At 35.3% G+C, this 18447-nt stretch overlaps 1 protein-coding gene across 1 annotated transcript in view; it reads left to right on the top strand.

The window, feature by feature from the left end:
• LOC149530785 (phosphatidylinositol-3-phosphatase myotubularin-1-like) overlaps nt 1-18447 on the top strand; it is a 268097-nt gene that overhangs the window by 53124 nt on the left and 196526 nt on the right. The gene's annotated exons all lie outside the window — the stretch shown is intronic.

Below are 18447 nucleotides of genomic sequence, written 5' to 3'. Positions count from 1 at the left end.
TTGATTCTAAAGAGGTGGTTTGTGCTCACATGGCTTCTCCCGGGCTGTAGTACAATCTTAAATGTGAATTCCAGTAGAAGCAACCATCTACTTATCCGTCCCTGAATGATTGGTTTATTCACCAAATATAACAAAGCCTGATGGTCTACATAAAACACAAATGAAGTTGCTAGTAAGTAGTGCCTAAACTTTTGCACAACATATACCATTTCGAGAGCTTCCCTCTCAGTTGTGTTGTAGTTCTTTCTGCTTTCGACAAGAGTCTACTTGCAAAGTACACTGGGTGGTCTAATCCATGATCACTTGTCTATGCTAGTGTTGCTCCGATTGCGAAATTTGACACATCAACATGTACGTGGAACTCCTTGTCCTAGTTGGGGTAAGCCAAAATAGGTGCTTTGGCTAGTCGTGTTTTCAACCCCTGAAAGGCTTCATCCTATTATGTTTCCCATTTGTAGGTTTCTCCTATGCAAGTTAGTTTGTTGAGAGGGTAAGATATTTTGGTGAAGTTTTTAATAAACCTCTGGTAGTACCCTATGTGTCCTAGGAATGATTTTACTTTAGTCACATCTGTCAAAGGTGGCATTTCCAGAATCACTCAGATCTTATCCGGATCTGTCTTCAAGCCTGCCTTGCACATGATGTTTCCCAACAGTTTTCCTTGAGGCACCATAAATCTGCACTTCTTAGGGTTTAGTGCTAGTCGTGCTCATCTGCATCTTTCCATACACTCCTTGAGTGTGGTCCTCCGCGCTGAAAACTAACCAATCGTCCAAGAAATCTTTGAAGTTTCCTATTAACATCTTGACGAAGATGTGGAGGATGATTCTTTGAAACATTGCCAGGGCATTGCACAGACCGAATGACATTTAGTTGTAGGCATAAACTCCATCTTCCACCACAAAAGTTGTTTTGCCCTTATCTTCCTCGACGATGGATATTTGATTGTAGCGAGAAAACCCATACATGAATGAATGTATTTCGTGCTCGACGACTTCCTCCAAAATACTGTCATTAGATGGTATTGGGAATGGATCCTTAATTGTTATTGTGTTCAGACAGCGAAAATCCACGCATATCCTTATTTGAGTGGTATCTTTTTTCAAAGATATTACAATTGAAGATACCCACTCACTTGTTTGTACTTGAAAGATAATGCCTGCATCAAGCATTCGGTTAATCTCCTCTGTGACCCATGCAACATAGTTTTTATTCAATGGGTATGGTTGCTTTCGTACAGGTATTGCTCCTTGTATTAGTGGAATGCAATGGACACACAATTCTGGTAGTACCCCCTCTCCAGATCTTTGTATGTCCACGCGAAAACATCCTTATACTCCATGAATATCTTAAATGCTGCCACTTTTTGTACTGGATTCCAGTTATCTCCCACAAAAATGTTCTTAGGGTTGGCCTCATCTCCTAAGTTCACAGTCTTCACCGTAGGTTCTTCATATTTAATAGGCTTTTCATTGCTGAATGTATACGCATGTGTTTCGTCTATCGATGCCTCCCCTTCCTTGACTTCTTTGTATTCGGTCATTAATTCATTCTTTTCATCTCCCTTACTTCCTTCTTTCGCCCCTAACATGTGATAACTTGGAAAGAGTTCATAGTCCTCCATTCGCCAATGGAGTAGGCCATTCACGAAGTCAAAGTTGTCATCATCGGATCCTCCTAGTTTTAGGATTCCTTCTTCATTGGGTTCCATCCTTTTCTTTCCTTAGTCATCTCCTTCGCCTTCGGAGTCTGATGACCCCACATCTTCTCCCACCATCTAGGTGTGTAGGTAAATTTTGAACGTGCGGTCCCCTCTTTCCATCGAAAGGGTGTTCCTCTTCCAGTTATGTTTTGCTTTTGCTTGTACCAACCATCCTCTTCTGAGGATGGCATCGTAACCTTTCCTTTCAGTGGAATGACCACAAAGTTGAGTAAGAAGGGTTGTGTCTCGATTTTGACGATTTGCGACATTAGAGTTCTGAGGGGTTTGATTCTGTGTTGATCGACGCTAAGCAGTTGGATTGTAGGCGGCCACAGGGTTGGTTGTCCAAACTTCTTCCACGTTTCCTTAGGCAATACATTTACTCCCGACCCTCCATCTACGATGGTGTCTGTTAGGATGGTTTCGAGAATACCCATCTCAACTACTACAGGGTGCCTTCCTGTGTTTAACGCCAGTAGCATTGGGTCTATTGTGGTAGTTGCGCTTCCACTATGGGTGTTCTTCCTTGGCTTGTCCACCACCTTTTGGGATGGTGTTATGTTTAAGATTGCTGTCCGTCATTGAGGCATTGCAAGAAGGTTGTTTAATTTCATAGGAACCCTCAACTTGCATTACTTGCCATATAATGTTTTGTTCTGCCTGGTTCCTTCTTGAGTTGCTGACAATGTCCTTCGTTTGTGTTCTTTTGGCTTCCATCTCTTTTCCTATTTCTGCTTTTGCCTGTTGCATTCTTTTCTTTTCGTCTTCCGGATCTGGGTATGTTGCCTTTTTCACTTGTGCATGAGTGATTGCTAATGTTTCTTCCTCACATCTTTCTATAGTTAGCAGGTTCACCCTAGGCTTAGGCCATTTTGAGTCATTGTGGTCTCCACGACCACACCATCTGCACAATAGTTGTGGTGCTCCCTTAGTAGTACAATCTTTGGCAAAGTGGCCCAGAGGTTGCACGTACGATATTGTATCACTGGCCGTCTGGTTGGATCGTATTGTATCTGGCTATGACCCCTGTTATTGTTGTTGCCGCCTCTTCCGTGTTTGTTGTTGTTTCGATACTCTCCTGAAGTTGCCCTGTCATTGTTTGTATTTGTTCCCGTTGTTCCCGAGGTGGACACTTCTTGTGTCAATAGCACTTGCTGGTGACCTTTTGTTTTCATATTGAACTAGCATTCTTTGGTGGAATGTCCTACAAGCTAACAGATATCACAAAATTGGTTCTTGGGGCAAGAGCCCTTTGTATGGTCCTCCTCGTTGCAGTCCGTACACTATAGTTCCCCTTCTCTGTTTTGGCCAAGGTTCTTTTTCATGTTTTTAAATTCTTTAATCATACAGAGCATATCTTTTTGTAATGCCTGAGCCTTTTTATTCGATTCCTCATCGTTGCTTTTGAAGGATGTCTTTCGAATCCAAAGATTTGTCTTTCTTCTTTTTCCCAGTTTTGTGTTCGCTCTTTAAGTCCATTGCATGTTTATATGCATCAATGTACAATGCTGGATGGACTATTTTTATCTTTTTCCGCAGTGTTGGTCGTAGCCCTTTGACAAATTGTCGTTTCTTCAACCCTTTGGTTGTTAGGCTTTCCATCTTTCCTACTAACTCCTTCAGTCTCCCCACGTATACGCGTACTGTTTCATTCTTCCCTTGCTTTGTACTGTAAATTTCCTCTACGATCTCATTGTCATCTCCGAGTATTCAGAATTTTGCTGTAAATTCTTTCTTGATGTCCACCTATGTGGCTAGCTTCTTCTAGTTGATGTGTAAAAACCAATTGATTGCTGCACCTCGTAGGGTAGCTAGAAATTGTTAGATCCAGTCATCTTCGTCCGTTACACCATTCGCAGTCCATATCGTTTCACACGTTTTACAGTGTCGAACTAGATTGGCTGTCCCGTTACCATTAAATTTAGGCAGTTTCTCCTTCGGTCCTACCATCGTTATCTTCTGCTTGGTTGACTTTTGTGCTTGTTGTGCACCTGCATTGTTCTGCACAATCGCGCTACTCCAAACAACCGTGTTACTCTGTGGTATGGAGTTCTTCTAGAAGCGAGGTTGTTCAATTATCGAGTTATATCCATTTGTCTGGTGTATTAGGGATGAAGAGCTCATCTCACGCTCATGCTAATTTGACACCTTGAGCCGTGTTGGTTCCTTCTCTTCCGTCTGGATCCTCTACCCTTGGCGTATACAAGTTTCAAAACTCCTCTGTCGTCACTTCCACCAAATTTAATCTTTGCCGCGTCTCCTTGAGTAAGTCCTTGGTACTTCTCAGTTTGTTAGGCAAATGCACTCCGTCGGTCAGTGCCTTTGGCACAACCTCGGTGCTTGTTGCCTTTGACACATCATCCTTTTATTTTATTTCAATCTTTATTGAGCAAGTTCAGCATTAATCTTTGGAACACATCTTTGGTACTAGGTTCAACAGGCAACGACACCAAATGTTTACCGTATAGGGTAAATGGATAGTTATTGCATTAAGAGACTAGAATATGACACCAAACAAGATAGCACTTTATTCATATAAGCAGAGTATACAATCACAAATACAATGATGATTCATAGTTCAATTCAGAGGATGTACATATATATCCCGAAGGGGTGACTCAACCGTCACGCAACCTTTCAGACACTAAGTAATCCCATCGGCTGTGTTTAGATTTTTGCTGGCAAAATCCATAATAGCAGATTTAAATCACTATATGAAATAGGCATTCAGAAGTACGATACAAAATAACAGCCCATTATATTAACATAAAATCAGTCAGCATATCAATAAAGATTACATACTGTAAATCTGAATATTGCTCTCATATCGTAAGGCATCATTTACATTGAGCAACTGTTTTGTTATCAATATATTGGTATCAAAAAATACCCTCCATACTGCAGATTACAAGGCCCATAGGGATAGGATAATTTACCAACATATTCACCTTAAAACCATTGCAATTGTAATATATAGCAATATATTTGGGATCTATACTATATATCAATAGTTTCTTATAGTTATATTCCATACACATATCAGACCTACAAGTCAAGATTTACATTGTTTACCATCTAATTGTGAATAGTATCAAAATAACTATTAAGAATAAGGGTTTTAATATGAAAAAGTCTCTTGCAATTGCAATTGTAAGAACATTGTTCTGATATTACAAACTTGATATGACAAGGGATATTACAGTTGTGGATTTTTTTTTTTCCGGTGGGGGGGTTGCATGGGATGGTTAGGGAACATTTGCATTAGGAAAGGGAGAGGATTGACTTTCCTCGACACGATTAGGGGAAGTTTTTTGCGTCTCCAGTCATCCTAGGGATGGGGGATATCTCCTTTGAAAGTCGCTATCTTCGCCGAGTTTCCAGGATGTGTGCAACAATTTTTCAAATTTTTGGGATGGCCAAGGGATGTCCTCCTACCCTTGACACGTCTTGAAAATATGGACACGTTTAAAAGGGTCAGGGACATGTTTGTGTCCTTGGGTCAATGGATGGGAATCATGTAGCTATATTTGGAAGATGTTGAATGTCTTACTACAGTGACCCAATAGGGGCTATGGATGTAGCTATACTAATCTCATCAGGAAAAATAGAAGATGGAAATGTGATCTTGATGGGAGGAGAAGAAAGAGCAAGAGGTGATGCATTTTTACCATCGAAATATGTGAGACCTGAAATATATTGTAGCTTCTCTAAAGTATTATCATCAAAAAATATAACATCTACATAATAATGGGGAAAGATGCAATGTATATCAAGATCATTTGGGAATGGATAGATTTGTGGGCCTTAAAAAATATTCAAAATCTTGGTCCAAATTGTATATGGATCATCAAGGTCTGATATATAACTGAGTGTGATGATAGACACTAGAGCAAATTGATTTGGCAGCATGATCAATATTATAATTTGACTAGAAAATTAAGACACTTAGAGAGGTGTTAGGATGTCATTTCTGTTAGGCTCATAACTACCCTGATTTAGGATTATCAAAAAAGGATGAATTGATCCCAAGATAGTCTTATAGCTAATAATTCAGAATTGATAATATCAATTCAGATGAATCACAATTGAAATTAAGTCATCTTTGCAAAATATAATTTTTTTAGGTGTCAAAATGTTTGAATAATCTGCCAAATGCAAACATACGACAATTGGAATAAAAAATTCCAGGGAAAATTTTGGAAAAGTGCATTGATGGCTATGAGGAGCTCATCAAAACCGTTTTTAACTTTGCAAGGGTAGTGTAAAACATAGATAATGAGAAAGAGATATAAGCGCAAATGCAAATAGTGTGATAGGACTTCAATTGGCAATAAAATTTGTCAATAGTGAAGTCTATACAAGCACCGTTGGAAAAGTTCTCAAAACCAGTTTTTTAATCCCTATTTGTTAGCGAAATTTCAATCCATAGGTTCAAGCTATAGCGATTTTTGTAGAACGACTCCTATATGCAACCAAAGCACAAAATAGGCCCCAATTAGGCCCCTGTTTGCTAATTGGACCGATGGCTAGGTGTAGTGTGTTGGTTTTTAGAGTTTTTGAGGTTGGACTAATGGCTCGTTAATGATGTTCAATGATATTCTAGTTGACAGCTGATAGAGTTTGTGAAGGGTTTTGGAATGGTATTGGCAAACAATTGAATAGTTGAGGCATCACCATTATTTGTGAGAGGTCAGTTGGTCTTCCCAAGGACATTGGCATTAGGCTTTGGTTAAACAGTCTATAAGGTGTCAGGATTGAGAAATGCATTGTCCTGCTAGGAGTATAACTAAGGCAGTGTTAAATGTCACATTTCAAACTGAGTCATATTAGAGAACTCGATGCCTATCATTATTCTCTTAGGCTAAAGAGAAGATTCGTTGGCAAAATATGCGGAGTCCAGAAAGCACCTTAGGTTAGCGTTGGGAAAATAACACTTAATATAAAGCAAACAAAATCACAATGTGAAAACTGGTGAAGATTCAAGTAAAATAAAAATTAATTTCACATAAGGGAATCAATAATTAAAAAGGTAAAAGATGATAAAGTAAATAAATTAAAGTTTTCTTTTTAGGGTTGGCTGAAAAAGCATAAATATAAAATAATTGAAAACTTCATTTTATTATATCATTCCAAATTCTCAAAAAACTTTGTGCGGAACTTTGATTTAGCAATTATCCCAGAGGATGAAAACCTTTTCTAGATCTTTGAGAATTGGAGAACACATCTTTAGTTTCTTATAATCGGCTCTACTTAGAGGTCAAAATTGGGTTTACAATGAAATGTAGGGGTTCTTACAAGTTATTACAGTTATTGCAGTTATTACAAGATAATTCAGCATAGTAACATGGGGATGTGACCCGTCATTTTTGGGGTCCGCACCCACGATGGGGACGCACCCACGATGGGGGGACAGCGTCCCTGTGTCCCTAGTGGTGCCACCAAATCACCGCAGGGAGAGGGGTGTTCCCACATTCCAGATGGGGACGTGGGGGACGGGGACACGCCCCTCAACCCAGCTGGGGACAACCGACTGTCCCCCTCTTTTTGACATGAAAAAGTGCAAATAAAAAATAAAATTAAAAGGTTTTGTTTATAATATTTTTTAATGTTTGCTAATCCTAGGGTATGTGGGCCCCATCTAGAAGTTGAAATCCCATTAAATCTCTCTGTTTTCTCATTTCTATTCATTCCATGGTTTTCAAATTTTTGCAACAGCAGCAAGAAGAGTGAAGAGCTCATAGAAGGGTGATTATTTGAGTGAAGATAACTTATTTAATTTAAGTTATTTGATAGAAGTTAGAAGTTTGAACTTAATCTCTTTCATTGTTCAATGTTCAATGCAATGTAAAACTAAACTAGCAATAGTGGTCTTGATGATGTTATACTTCATATTTATGTCTTATATTGTTATACATCTTTTCATAATTAGCATTTTAAGTATCTTTAGTATAGTATATACTATATAACCCCTGTCCCCCCCCTCCTGTCCCCCATCGCCGTCCCCCTGCTGTCCCCAAATCGAGGCCCCTTTGTCCCCCCATCCTGGAAACTTGTCCCCCGTCCCCTCCGTCCCTCAAGCCGATATAACTATGTAATTTAGAGATTAAATTATATGATTAATTTGAGAGGGTGTACACTGGTGGTGGTTGGCAATACCAATAAAAGAGCAATAATTGATTTGCAATTTCTTTGTGGAAGCGATAAGGTTGATGTGCCAGATTGGAGAAGGTAAAATTATTGTTTATGTCCATGTTGAAAGGAGTCACTCAGATTTAATTAACAAAATTTTTCTTTAAGGATTTGTAACTGTTTGGTGAGGATGTTATGTAGAGAAGTGGTTCGACAACAATGCTCAAGGTGAGACCACCATATTTCCAGCTGTCAAGTTTAAAGCATTCACCCAAGGAGCCTGCTATAAATCTATAAAATTTATGTGTTCTTATGACAGCTTGGGTAAATGGTGTTTGAAGGTTTAAAAATGGGAGGTTGCAGCATTCAGAGTTCTTGATACTTCTAGCTGCCACATGCCAAACTTTTTAGTCAGAAAATTTTACTAGAAAGGAAATCAAATGGAGGGTACTGGATTAGTGATGGTTTTCTTCTATAACCACAAATAAATGTGTAAAGGGGGATTTCTGCAAACAGAGTTTTTTTTTCCAGCTCCACTCATTGGTGCTGTCACCTCAAAGAGCAGCTTCAGTGAAAATTTATAACTAGGTTTTTGTTAATTAAGTAATTGTATTTAAATAATTTTTTATTGTGATTGATGGATATTTTATTGAGCAAATATACATCAGAAAAACTTTGCTTATTTGAAATTTATTGCTGGAATCAAAAAGAAAATTGAACAAAAATATTGGATCACTCAAACAAAAGGATTTCAATGGAAAATTGTTGGGAATTGTGGAGGTCTATTTCACAATCTAGGCAGCTGACAGATGGCGATAGTCTTAAAAATGTTGCTTCAACCTAAGACCATTGTTTTGTTCAGAAAACTAGTGGTATCACTCATTAGTAATAATTAAAAACAAGTGTGAAATACATTTGTGCGAAACTGAAATTGTGTTTTGGTGGGGTAAAAATTTCTGCCAGATTGACTGTGTCAATTGGATTTTGCAGATGACATATAGGAAACTGTATGTTGTTTTGAATTTTTGCAAATTTTCAAGACCCACAAAAAAATCTTCCCAAGTTTTTAGACTTTGATGTTGTCATTTGGAGATAAGATGGATTTATTAAATTCCAATGAAAGACCAGAAAGGGTCAAAGGGGCTGCCAAATACAACAAGAAGTGGCCCAGCCTGCAGCAAGGACACCAAACGGTGTCCAAGAAGAAACAAAACAAACAACACAAACAGAAGAAGAGAGATTGAACTGTAAGAAAGAGAGAACCCTCCCAAACGAAAAACTGCTGAGGGCTCTGAACAGCTGTAAAGAACCACCGAACCAAAGGGTAACCGATAGGGCCAGCCAGAACCCTGAGCCATCTCAGAGAGAGAGTTGTAAAGCTTTGACGCGTTAGAGTTACGATGGTGATGTTAGTTGCACACTAGGAAACAACTGTGAAATAACTTTGCTCCAAAAGAGAAATTTCATTGTATTGTGGAAAAAATTGCTGTCAGAATGATTTTGATGGCTGGATTTTGCAAAGAACATGTAGGAAACCATCTGTTGTATGGAATTTTTGCAAATTTTCAAGGCTAACAAAAAAATCATCCGAGACTTTGATTTTGGCATTTGGAGAGACAAGTGCAAGGTTTTGATTAATGAAGACCTATGATATGATTAATTTAGATCATAACGTGTCTTAATATTATGATATAAGATACAACGAAGGACATGACCAAAGTAAGCTTAAGTATGCTAGTTTTAATAGGTCTTAGTAAAAAACCTAATTGGGTGATTTACATTTCTCACACCAACAAATAAACCTCTTATTCTTGATAAAAATGTTCTTTTAATAATAACTGGAAGAGTGGTTTCAACTTACGTTGTCAATATTTTGTTTTATTCTGAAAACAAATAAACATATCAAGAAGTAGAAAACATAGTTTGGTATAAAATTACCTCAATCTGAATAAATATACTGACCTTGGTTCTGTAGTCACCATGTAGTTTCCAATTTCATATATGAATTTTTCCTCAGATGATGTTTCTTTATTACTATTAATAACTGAAAGTTTTACTAAGCTTGTAAGTATCTAGTGGGATATCCTATAACTAAACGTTTCACTAACCTGGTAAGTATCTATTGGGATATCCTATTCTAATGACATTTATAAAATTGAATAAATTGAGGGTGTACATTTGCACAGACTGTACTATTTAACTATTTTATCAAATATTATTAGATTATCTTTAGTATCTTCAGTTCTTGCTATATTTAGCCCCTTTTTCTAGAACCTTAGTTAATGAGATTTATAAAATTGAATAAATTGAGGGTGTACATTTGCACAGACTGTACTATTTAACTATTTTATCAAATATTATTAGATTATCTTTAGTATCTTCAGTTCTTGCTATATTTAGCCCCTTTTTCTAGAACCTTAGTTAATGGTCATTTAGGCTTTCTTTCTGTTTTTCACAGTTGAGTTTATTTTTAAACTACGCTATTATTAGCGTTTGTAAACACTATTTAAGAGTTCATTATTAATGCAATAATTGATATGTTTATTCCGTTCAATCCTGTTTATCCAATCTCATGGTATCAGAGTGAGTCTGAGCCTAACTCCCTTATTGGAGGGCTTAAGATTTTGGAAGCTTATAATTTTTGAATTTTTTTTCCTTCTAAAAAGTTTTTTCGAGAAGTTTCAAGAGTTTTTAAAAGCTTTGTAGTGTTTTTCTATGCTTCCTAGTTAGGTTTTTGGGGCAATATTTTTTTGGAAGAAATTCGATATTTATCTTTTTTATTTTGCAGTCTGATTGGAAATTTGACAAGGTTTGTCCTTTTGCACATCTTTGACAAAATTTGACTGCATTGCAGTTTGAATACCAAAATGCAGCACTATTCTGTTTTTCCTGCTTTCGTCTTTTATTTTCAGGGCCCTTAGTCTGTCTTGACCCAGCAGTGTTCTTTTTTTAAGTGTACATCCACAGATACAACCAAAAGTTTGGTTTCTTCCACTAGCCATGTCAACTTTTTTTTTCTGCCACCCACACGATTTTCATTTGAGCCTTTTTCGAAATTTGATTGTCCGCTTCTCCAATTTTGGCATTTTCAACAGACCTCGTCGGCAAAGACCATTTTGGTGTGATTTTTTTGGGGGGGTTTCTTAACAAAACATCATTATTTCTGTTAAGGTTGTAGCTTCTGTCGGATTGATCTTATCATGAGATGCCTTGTTGATGGTAAATCATCTTTAAGATAAATATCTTATATATATATATATATATATATTATATATTATACAATATTTTATTATATATAATAATATATTATATATTATTATATAATAATATAATAATATATTACATATATGGTTAACATATTAATATTACATATATGCTTAAGATGAGTTACATACATGGTTATTTATTACCATTATATTAATATGTTAACTAGTGATGTTTAACTATAGAGACATGAGACATGTCTCCTCCTCTCATATTTATGAGTCCTCAAATCTGCATTTGGAAGATCATCAATAACAATGGCTATGATTCTACATTTGCAGTAACGATCCTAGAAATTAATATGGTATCAGAGCCAGGGTGCAAATGTAACAGAACAATCAAAGATTTCTATATATATGAAGGTTGATATTAACCAGTGTAGAAGCAAAAATTATTGGAAAAAATAAAAAAAGGAAGCAATTTATTATTGAAACCATAGTTTAAAAATTCGGTTTCGGCAATATCTCGTCTAGACCAATTTTTTTGAAAATATCAGAATCGGCAAAAACTCGGCGCAAAAATCGGCACTTTTATCGAACATTTGAAATTTCAAAATATACAATTTCTTAAAAACTCATATACACAGACCAAATTTGTAGAACATATAATGATTTGAGATAGCCACCATATATCAATCAAAGTTTTGAGTTAAACAATAATCTATAGCAACTAAAACTTAGTAAATTAACATAGTGATAGAATCATATACCAAGAAACAGTTCGACATTTGATTATAAATACGTTCAATGCATATAGAAGTCAAATTCCATGAAACTAAAACTTCTGAATACATCTTAAGTTCAAGTTTTAATATCAATTAGGGATCCATATTAGGTTCAAGTTTCAATATCAAGCCTCTCCACTTGTTTGTGATCTTGTAGAACTAAAAGTCCCCATTGAGGTTGCCATGGCCTCGAATGTCCTCTTTTTTGCTGCCTTATTTTGCGCAAATTCTTGAAGGTTTGTCAAAGCCTCTCTTGAAGCCTCCTCCAGACATCTATCACATGGTGAAATATTATTAGGAATCTTTGCAAGATGGTATTTTAATTGGCTTACACCTTAAGTCATATGCTTCTGGCAAAAGATACATTTGACTTGTCCTCTGTTTGCTCCTCGGATCCCATATTTCCATAAAGAGTCCTCTTTGCCAGCAGCCATCTTGTGAAGAAATAGGCAAACTTTAAGAATGTAGCACAAAAAATAACCAATTATAATTAGAAAGCTTCTAAATTTACAATAAATCAAATTTAATATTCTATAAATTTATTAAAATACTGTTATAAATTTATCAACACCTATTGAAAAATAAAATTTCTTAAAATCTATTATAAATCTATTAAAATCTATTAAAATGCATTATAAATATGTTAAAAATTAATAAAATATAGTGAAATTCATAGGAAATTTAAAAATTAAAACAATCTATTATGTATTTTTAGTTTTTAATTATTTACCAAAATATATTATATTTTGACTTTACTTTTATAAAATAAATTAAATGTTAAACAAAACTTATCAACAAAATATATTAAAATTTAAAAACAATTTACAAAATAGTAAAATAATACATACTTGGGAAGTGCTACCAAAAAAGTTAAAAATAGTCCAAATCGATGCAAGAAACAGTAAAATCGGTGTAATGCTTCTCAAATGCCAATAAACACCTCTATTAGCTGTCATCGGATGCTAAGTCCAAACAAATGAAAGTCAACCGCCGAGCCTCTACCACTATCATGCGCAGACAAATGAGGATCCAAACAAATAACAATGCTGTGGAGACCAAACAAACTCAGACAAATGATCGATTAGGTTTGGAATGAAACAAATGAGAGTTGGAAACTTATAACACGATATTAAACCTAAAATATCATGCCTTGACTTTTCAACGTTATCTTTTGCGATTTTTTTGGCTTTTAACGTGATATATCCCGAAATAAATAACGCGATTTTTTGTAATTTCTCATTACCGGTTTCTGTCACGTTATATTTGGCAAGGCATTTGCTACACAAAATATCGCGAGATTGGCGATATTTCGCCGCTTTTTTAAACTATGATTGAAACAAATCATGACAATTTTATAGCGCACAGTATATCTTGTAGCGAATATAGAATGGAGGAACACAATAAAGACAACGTCACAGAGATTATGAGCACTAGATTATAAATATATTTGACATCCATCGAACAGGCGAAGCAATTAGTCTAAAGAACTATGTCACATTGGGTGCTCAGTTGGAATCATAAAATCACCGACAATGAATGATTAAAAGCAAAGGAATCATAATCATAAATACACACATGCATCTCAGTCACGAAAATAGCCCAGAAGAAGGCATTCTAATATTGGGAACGTTGACTAAAGGAGGACAAGACAAAATTGTATTAAAAAAAACAAAAAAAACATTTAGACGATATCTATCGTCTTATATTTGGAGGATGATACATACATTAATATTGAGTGCTTGGATTATTTCTCATTAGAAGCAATCAATCTATTTGACATAGAGAACTTGTAATATGGATAGGTGATTACACCATCAGCCGTATAATTCATCAGAAATGACAAAATAGCGATAATTTTTTTGGAACTATAATGTAACCAATAAAATATTGTACTTTGGCCTTTGTAACATCTAGGAAGAGTATCACGATACCAAAAGAGGAGGAGAATCATTGTGAGAAAACAATAAATAAGAGGAATATTGCAGAATGATGATTAGCTATTCCTGATAATTTTGTGGAAGACCTCAGATGAGGAACATCGCTTATATTGGGAAGCATGAATCACAAATTATAGAAGGACCATACCAGACTAGCTCTTATCCGAAGAACAAGATTTCAATTCAGAGCAACAATTTCCTTGTCTCTAATCGAGTGGAGTTGCAAATATTGAAGAGGAAGGCCATCAAGGTGATTATAGTTTACATAGAGAGATTACAGTGCATAAAATACACATAGCGTATAAAAGACATGAACATTGAAAACACTTGGATGCATATAAATCGCTGACGATATAAATATGTACTCAGAGAAAATAAAAGTGAATAAACATATAGATGGATGTCTTTAAGTATATCAATGGTAGAAGAGTATCCACATTATGTAAACATTAATGGTTTCAGCACACTGAAACATTTTGGAAAGGGGGATCATTATTTATGTCATATTAGATATATGTAGTTGTGGAAATCCTATCAATCGCTTGGTGCCGCTGCAGCATAACACTAGTGTCAATCACGCCACCAGAAGCACTAGTCAAACTGGAGGGCAAGAGAATAGTGGCTATGTCAAAGAAATTCTTACATTTTTAATACTCATTGTTTACATTTAAATGACTAGTTACAATTAATATCTCATCTTCACGCGTCCTGCAGAAAAATGGAGATGAAGAAAAGCTGCACTCTCATTGTGCAAGGCACAATATTTCATTGATTACTCATTGTATGTACCTTTTGCAAACAATGTACCATCTAAAAACATATTTGGGATTTGGATGCATTGTCGACATCAGCAAATGATATTGGGTGATAAAATTAAATAAATATGTTGACTTAGCATTGAAAAGTCACAACCTTAGTGTGAAAAGTTACAACAAAGTCTGATAGGGTAGAGATCCACTTGCCTATTAAGTGAAGGATATAACTGTATTGACACAATGATTAAAGATCCAATATTAAGATGAAAGGGGGCATAAAAGGAAGAAGTATAAAAAAAGGAAATCAAATCACAAGGTAAGTTGCCATGTGATTGGAGGAAATAGAAGACCGTGGATGATGTAGGAGATACAAGAAAAATTATGGTTTGGAAGGGAGAAGTGTTTACCTTCCACGTTTACCCTAAATGAGCAAACCAAGCCGCCCCATCCCATGTGGATTTGAAAGCATTACAACGAAAGAAATATGAGTTAGAAATGAAGGAAAGATTGCCAATGAGTCTTGTTGCTAGCAAAGGTAAAAATGGACTGGACTTGCAGGTATGATATATTTTATGTGTTATTATAATGTTATGAATCAATTAGTTCATGTTATATTTGATATGTTTTATATTATTTCAATGTTGTGAATTAATTATTTTTCATACTAAATATAGTATGTAATTATTAATCATATAAGAATGACATATAAGAGTAAGAAAAGATTCGGCTTCTATGGCTAGTCGATGATACTATTGGCAAAGGAATCGGACCACAACTATTTGGAAACTAATTGATCAAATAGCCAATACTAGTGGTATTGAAATATCTTAGCTAGATTAGAGAGTACTAATTGAGATAAAGTTAGACATCATATACTATACAAGACTAACGGTATTTAATTGAAATAATAATATGGAGCCACGTATATATATATCATCAAGGGGAGCCCTATTCACATGGTAGTGGTGCCCAAATTGTAATCAATCTAATTTGCACAAAAAAGTGTGCTGAATATTAAATGCCACCACATAAGTGGAATAAAGAGAATATGAGTCGAAGATGTTGAGGACAAATTGTTGGACCAATACCATTGTTGAACTAAGAAATTAAGCTTGAATGTTCGTATCAAAATCTTCCCACGCCTCTATAGTTTTGATGAGAGGACGATGAATTTGAATCATCTATAGGTCTCTCTATTATGAAGGAAGAAACTAGAGCTTGAATGAAGACATATACTCAAAGAAGAAAGAAGTAGTCAAATCAACTAGTCTCTTAATTGAGTGGGAACTTCACATTGTTGAGGCGAAATGATAAACAATGTTCTATTCCCTCTTGAACCCTTTAAAGAGAAGATGGATAGATAAGTATTTGTTGTCTTTGAGTACTATATTTTTCTCTCTTTATTTGCAATTCTATACATACTGTAAGGGTTATTTTCCTTGATCTTTTCCTTTATGTTTGAAGATATTCTTACAGGAAAAGAAGGTTGGTACATTACACATGCTACCAAAGACCTTGATGATCAGGATGGATAAAGTGAGGCTCTCATCTTTGATGATCGAGATTATGAGATTCTTCTACATTAAGAGGGAGTATGACACTTCTTCTAAGGCAATGCGGGAGCTTAGAAGATTAATACTCAGAGGGAGTCTAGAAATACATGTGTATGACTGTATGATTTTGATGGGCCTACTCTTGAGGAAGTTTTGACTTATCAGTAGAAAATCAAAAGATTGATATCATATTCAGAGTGAGTTCGACAGGCATCCTTGGGTGAAGAGAGCTTCTGAGAAAGTAACTAGAGGACTTTACTTCCTAGGATCGATGTCCGGAGGGAGACTTTTGAGGTGTAATCCTTTGTAAATGATATCTTCTTTATCAGGAGAAGTTCTAAGTAAAATTTATTGTAATGTATTCTTCTCTATGAGATAGAATTGAGGTGAAAGCCTTTGTACCATCCTTTGACTTGGTTCACGGTGGTTACTATTTCACATATGATATGTAATGAAAGGTGACGATCTTTCATTGACATATATAAACAGAAGGTAACCATTATAAGATGACGATCTTATAAATGGTAGACCTATTATTATGACAAACTTCATTAAATTGTTGTCCCAGAGCGCTGGAAATCATGATAACGAATAGACAGAAGGTAACCATTGTAAGGTGGCTATCTTATAAATGGTAGACCTATTATCATGGTTCTTTGGGCTGGATTTTGCCAGACACCATGATAACCACCTTGTTATGGTTCTTTGTGCTGGATCTTGCCAGACACCATGACATAGTTACTTCTATAGACCACACTTAGGTTGGTGTTTTAAAGTTATGGAAATTGCTTCAATTGTGTGTTATGAAAGGTGAGAAATTTAGCCTCATAGTGAATTGAATATCATACTGAGATGATAACTCTTCATATTCTTGAGAGCATAATGTGTTCTATAAATCCTCCGTAGCTAAGAGGGAGTGTTAAGGTTGTAGCTTCTGTCGGATTATTTTATCATAAGATACCTTGTTGATGGCAAAAAATCTTTAAGATAAATATCTTATATATATATATATATATATATATATTATATGTAATATAATATATTATATATTATACATTATATATTATTATTTATAATGATATAATAATATATTACATATATGGTTAACATATTAATATTACATATATGCTTAAGTGAGTTACATATATGTTTATTTATATTACTATTATATTTTAATATGTTAACTAATGATGTTTGACCATAGGCATGTCTCTTCATGAGACATGTCTCCTCCTCTCATATTTATGAGTCCTCAAATCTGCATTTTGAAGATCGTTAATAACAATGGCTATGATTCTACATTTGCAGTAACATTCCTAGAAATTAACACTTCCCTCCCTCAAAATGTTGGCATTAGAAAACTAGTCAGCGTGTCTTTCTCTGGGCCCGCACCTTATTTCAGTGTTGTTTGGATAATATATCCGCCAGCTAAGCCATGTTTTTTTGGCTGAAGCTCTAATCAGGAAATTCAGATTTCAGTGGGTATCTGTCATTTTGACTCGGGTTTTAATATCTTATCCAAAAAATATTGAGACAAGATTTTATAACATTTTTCCCTAAAAAAATTCAGATGGTTTTTACAATATTTCCTCAATAGTCGAGTTCCGTATTCTCTGATCCGTTTTCTCTTATCTGTATCTTCAATCTTCTGTTTGGTTTTGGTTGTTTTTCTCCTCACAAATCACTTCTGGTTTTTGTAATATGCGAAGTTTGTCTGGGATATTATTTCAGGGTTTTTACTGTAGTTCTCCAAAAAGCAATATTTTGTACTCTTCATATCATGAAACTTTGCAGTCGGTTTTGGGTCTTTCAGCTTATTTGCAATATTTGGGAGGGGTTCGCAGCTATTCTCAGTGTATTTCTGTTTACAAGGAAGCACAGTTCTGTTATCCAACATTAGGTTGGATGTTTCTGTGAGGATTTCTGGTCAGCGGTTTCACTAAGTTTAGGAGGGTTAGTGGAAGAGTCCGTGACAAGCTCTACTCTCACACCAACATATCATTTTGATGAAGGGTACTTACCTTCTTGGTTTTTCTCTGCCTACACTTGGTCATTGACATTCTGCAGATTCAGGGAGGGTCTCAGCAGCAGCAAAATGTTTTGAAGTATTTGTTGTTCTTAAATATGTTTTACTACAAGACATTTATTATCGTCTGCAGGGTAGGTCATAGAATGACCATTAAGGGAGGGTATTAAGATTATTTTTATAGTATCTTCAGTTCTTGCTATATCTAGCCCATATTTTTAAAACCTTTGTTAATGTTCATTTCGGAGTTCCTCTCTAGTTCTTCATAGTCGAGTCTAGTTATAGACTACACTATTATTAGCATATGTAAACTCTATTTAGGAGTTCATTGTTAATGCTATAATTAATCCGTCTATT

This window comes from Cupressus sempervirens, chromosome 11 (assembly GCF_028749045.1).
Source record: "Cupressus sempervirens isolate cs-2001-9-10 chromosome 11, ASM2874904v1, whole genome shotgun sequence".
NCBI classification, from domain to species: Eukaryota; Viridiplantae; Streptophyta; class Pinopsida; order Cupressales; family Cupressaceae; genus Cupressus; species Cupressus sempervirens.
The sequence above is the reverse complement of the archived record's forward strand: the minus strand, read 5'-3'. Positions and strand labels throughout refer to the sequence as shown.